Consider the following 5,066-nt stretch of genomic DNA (forward strand, 5'->3'; position numbering starts at 1 on the left):
AAAAAAAAAAAAAAAAAATTCAGTATACTAGAAATAGAGGGGAACTTCATCAATCAGATACAGAATATCTACAAAAAACCTACATCATACTTAATGATGAGAGACTATATGCTTTCACCCTAGGTCAGGAGCAAGGCAAAGATGTTTACTCTCATATTCCTATTTAATATCATACCAGAATCCTAGCTATTAAGACCAGATAAGGAAATGCAGCTTTATACAGATTGGGAAGGAGGAATAAAACTGTCTTTGTTCACAGTCAACATGATTGTCTATATAGAAACACATACAAAAAGTCTCCTGAAACTAATAAACAATCACTGCAAGATCACAGGATACAAGGTTAATGTACAAAAGTCAATTGCTTTCCTATATACCAGCAATGAACAATTGGAATTTGAAATTTTTAAAAAGTATGTATCTTGAAGGCAGGGAAGATTGAGAATTTTATGAATGAAGAATTGGCAGGAGAGTGGGCTAAAGAGGTAAAATGAGGCTACACTGTGAAGAACCAAGGAAAATACTGGGGTCTGTTTTTTTTAGAAAATTCACAATTTGGCTGGGCGCAGTGGCTCACGCTTGTAAACCCAGCACTTTGGGAGGCCGAGGCGGGTGGATCACCTGAGATCGGGAGTTCAAGACTGGCCTGACCAACATGGAGAAACCCTGTCTGTACTGAAAATACAAAATTAGCCGGGGTGGTGTGCACGCCTATAATCCTAGCTACTCAGGAGGCTGAGGCAGGAGAATCGCTTGAACCCGGGAGGTGGAGGTTGCTGTGAGCCAAGGTTGTGCCATGGCACTCCAGCCTGGGCAACAAGAGCGAAACTACGTCTCAAAAAAAAAAAAAAAAAAAAAAAAAAGGCCGGGCGCGGTGGCTCAAGCCTGTAATCCTTGCACTTTGGGAGGCCGAGACGGGCGGATCACGAGGTCAGGAGATCGAGACCATCCTGGCTAACCCGGTGAAACCCCGTCTCTACTAAAAAATACAAAAAACTAGCCGGGCGAGGTGGCGGGCGCCTGTAGTCCCAGCTACTCGGGAGGCTGAGGCAGGAGAATGGCGTAAACCCGGGAGGCGGAGCTTGCAGTGAGCTGAGATCCGGTCACTGCACTCCAGCCTGGGCGACAGAGCGAGACTCCGTCTCAAAAAAAGAAAAAAAAAAAAATTGCAATTTAACTCATGGTACACAGTGTACAGGATGGACTGGAGAGAAGGCAAGAGAAGCTGGAGTCTAGAGGCAGGAAGGTTAGTTTACAGGGTATGAATATGATTTGCCAAAGAGATAATAAGGTTTGGACTACATTTATGCCAGCAAAGAGGAAAGGAGAGATTAATTCAATAAACGATTGAGTAGGTACCTACTAAGTGTCAGGCATTGTTGTAGACACTGGGAATACAGCAGCAAACAAAAGAAATCACCCCTTGGGGCTTTCAAGTGGAGTATTAGTGACAGAGTGGGTGAAATTGGATATCGGGGAAAAGGAGAAAGGTGCGATGAGGCAATTCAGCGGTCATTGGTACCTGGATTTCTCACCTTGAAAACTAAGTGATATCATTGGACCTGTTGGGTAGACAAGGTCTAGGGGACATCCAGATGGACTCGTTTTCACAGCTAGCAAGAGAGACATTCTGAAGATCAATAGTAAGGGAGAAACTGGAAGTACAGACTTTGGGGTCCTAAGAGGTAGTTGTAACCATGGGAGTAGATGATACTATCTAAGAACATGAGATGTGAAAGGAGTGGACCCAAGCTAGAACCCTGCAAAGCACCTGCATCTGTAGAGTAAGTGGAGGAAGGGGCAGAGTGCTTGAATTTGTTGAGTGCCTACTAAGTTCCAGGTGCTTTGACATTTTGTCTCACTGAGATTTCACAATAAATATATAAGATAAATAGTTTTGCCCCTCACTTCCCTCCCCCCACAAGGAAAAAGAAATGGAATCAGAAGTGTAGGAGGAGAACTAGGGAAAATTAGGAAGTGAAATTTTCATCAGGGCAAAATGATGCTGATGGATCGAATGGGATAAGAAATGTGAAAAAAATCATTTTACACCTTTATCCATCAATATTTAACCAAAATTGTGTCATTGAATTTGATCATTGACATTTTCTTACTCTGATATCTCATATTCAAAAGGGAAAGAAAATCAACAACACAATAAATAACCCCCTCAGGAATGCAGTGGAAAAGCAAGGCTTGGTATGTTGTTTTGCATAAAATCTTGCTTTGCCAGCATTAATACTAACAGATAGCATGAGAAGAAGCAAAAGTGTTGGCTAAATGTACCATAACTGCCTTGGAATAGTTATCTGTAGTCTATTTTTTTCTTTCTCTCATCTAAAGTTCTTAGACGAAAGAGAGCTGGGTTACTGTGGAACAAAATCTCCTGCTCAGAAACCAAAGTATGAGGCCTGGTGCAGTGGCTCACACCTGTAGTCTAGCACCTTGGGAGGCTGAGATGGGAGGCTTGCTAGAGGCCTGGAGTTCAAGGCCAGCCTGGGCAACATAGAAAGACCCCCAACTCTAGACCGGACATGGTGGCTTATGCCTGTAATTCCAGCACTTTGGGAGGCCGAGGCGGGTGGATCACGAGGTCAGGAGTTTGAGAACAGCCTGGCCAAGATGGTGAAACCCCGTCTCTCCTAAAACTACAAAAATTGGCTGGGCGAGGTGGCAGGCACCTGCAATCCCAGCTACTCGGGAGACTGAGGCAGGAGAATCGCTTGTACCCAGGAGGTGGTGATTGCAGTAAGCTGAGATTGCACCACTGCATTCCAGCCTGGGTGACAAAGTGGGACTCCATCTCAAAAAAAAAAAAAAAAAATGGAAAGACCCCCAACTCTGTTAAAAAAAAAAAAAAAGAAAAGAAAAGAAAAAAGAAACCAAAGTATAAAAACAAAATTATGAGACTGACCTTTGGAATTAACTAGTGAAAAAGACATTTTAAGGGGAGCAAAAAGGCATGAAGAATCTTGTCAGTAAAATCTTTTATTTGGTTTATATTTCAAATGTAATTTTAAAGGTTCATAAACCAGGAAATTCGATAATATGAAAGCAAGGAGAAACTAAGCTGCACCATTTAGCTAAGCTCAGGGACAACATTCATTTATAACAAATCAAAAATTTGAGTTTTTCCATGCCATCAGTTGTACTCAAACACATCCATCATATTTCAGTTGCAAAAGATGGCGAAGAACTCAAGCTGAAGAGCTGTCTGCTGATTTTTGTTGCTTCAGTAAGAGCTTTTCACCTATAAAGGACACACAAAGAAGAGTTTTGAATTTTCTCAATGCACTTTTATAATTTTTAATAAACTTTTAATTGCAGAATCATTTTTGATTGACGGAAAAGTTGCAAAGATAGTACAGAGAGCTCTCAGGTATCCAGCACCCAATTTTCCTCCTGTTGGTTAACATCTTACGTTACCATGGGAGGTTTGTCAAAATTAATGAACCCATACTGACACATTATTACTAATCAAAGCCCATACTATCTTCAGATTACTTGGTTTTTACCTACTGTTTTTTTCTGTTCCAGCATCTCATCCAGAATACCACATTACATTTAAATGTCATGTTCTCTTAGGCTCCTCTAAACTGTGACTGTTTCTCATCCTCTCTTTGTTTTTGATGACCTTGACAGTTTGCAAGAGGAGTAGTCAGGTATTTTGTGGAATGTGCCTCAGTTTAGGTTTGTCTGATGGTTTTCTCATGGTTAGACTGGAGTAATGAGGTTTTGGGAGGAAGACCACAAAGGTAAAGTGCCATTCTCATCACATCAAATCAGGGGTGCAAACTATCAATAATATTACCAGTGATAGTGACATTGATTACCTGCCTCAGGTCGTTGTGTCAGGTTTCTCCAGTGTGGAGTTACTCCATACAGCATAGAAAGTGTACTTGCATGCTGTACTTTTCATACTGTACTTTTTGGAAGGAAGTCACCATGCAAACCCCCACTTCAGGGTGGGGAATCATGCCGCTCTCCTTGAGGAAGGAGTATCCACCTAAATATGTGGAGTTCCGTATGGCAGCTGTATCTCTTCTCCCATACAGAAATTCTCAAAATTCTCAGTTTTCCCTGCTTTCAACACACATACTTTTCTTCAATTTTCAAATTTTATTCAATCATTTATGTTAGTATAAACTCATAAATATTTGACACTTTGGGTTATAATCTAACACGACCTTATTTTATTCCTCAAAGTGTCCCAGTTTGGACTGTGGGGAGCTTTCCAGTTGATTCCTACGTCCTTTGTCTCAATCTATTTTGACGTAAATCATGTTGTTATTCCTTGCTCTTTCTCTCTTGTTTCTCCCCATTTTGATATCTGTGTATCTAAAGCTTTATTGCCAGTGAGTGATGTAGGGTCCAAGTTGATGAGGAGGAGTCAGGACTACCAAGGTATTTTACTTCAAACCCATCTAAAGATTCAGTGAGATATTTTCCCTGAGGTTAAAGAAAACACTTGTGCTATCAGGACTCATTATCATCAATGTGTGGGTAGATATTTGATGTAAATTGTTTCATACATTTATTTAAGTAAACAGTGTTGGAATGGTCTAACTCCCCATCTTTGCTTCTAGCCTCATCCTGTACAGTCTGTACTATATACTGCTATTAGATTAATATTTACTATTTTTAAATTTTATTTATTTTTATTTTTACTTTTTAGTAGAGATGAGGTCTCGCTATGTTGCCCAGGCTGGTCGCTGGTGGTGAACTCCTGAGCTCAAGTGATCCTCCCACCTAGGCCTCCCAAAATGTTGGGATTATAGGCATGAGCCACTGTGTCCAGCCTTAGATTCATATTTCTAAAGTGTAGTTCTATTCATTTACTTCAAGCCTGCAATAACTTCCCAATTCCTACCAGGTCATTAGCTTAGTATTCAGACATTGCATGCTAAGGCCCCAATTCACTTTTTAAAATCTTTTATTTTTCGTTATTTTTCTACTTATGCCATATGTTCTAACCAAGTTGGACCTAAGTTCATATTTTCTCTTTTTTTTTTTGCCTCTCTAGTTTCATGAATATTGCTGATTAGAAGCAACATTTCATTTCTTTT

The 5,066-nt window shown here is 40.4% G+C and overlaps 1 protein-coding gene across 2 annotated transcripts in view; it reads right to left on the reverse strand.

Moving 5' to 3' along the window:
- Positions 1–2,331: 2,331 nt before the first annotated feature.
- The window catches only part of PLAC8 (placenta-specific 8), a 25,966-nt gene continuing 23,231 nt past the window's right edge, over positions 2,332–5,066 (reverse strand). For both annotated transcript variants that reach the window (XM_011985429.1, XM_011985431.1), the window contains exon 5: positions 2,332–3,250. The gene's annotated coding sequence lies outside the window, so the exon portion shown is untranslated. The remainder of the gene's footprint in view (positions 3,251–5,066) is intronic.

This window comes from Mandrillus leucophaeus, unplaced genomic scaffold (assembly GCF_000951045.1).
Source record: "Mandrillus leucophaeus isolate KB7577 unplaced genomic scaffold, Mleu.le_1.0 Scaffold283, whole genome shotgun sequence".
Classification (NCBI taxonomy): domain Eukaryota; kingdom Metazoa; phylum Chordata; class Mammalia; order Primates; family Cercopithecidae; genus Mandrillus; species Mandrillus leucophaeus.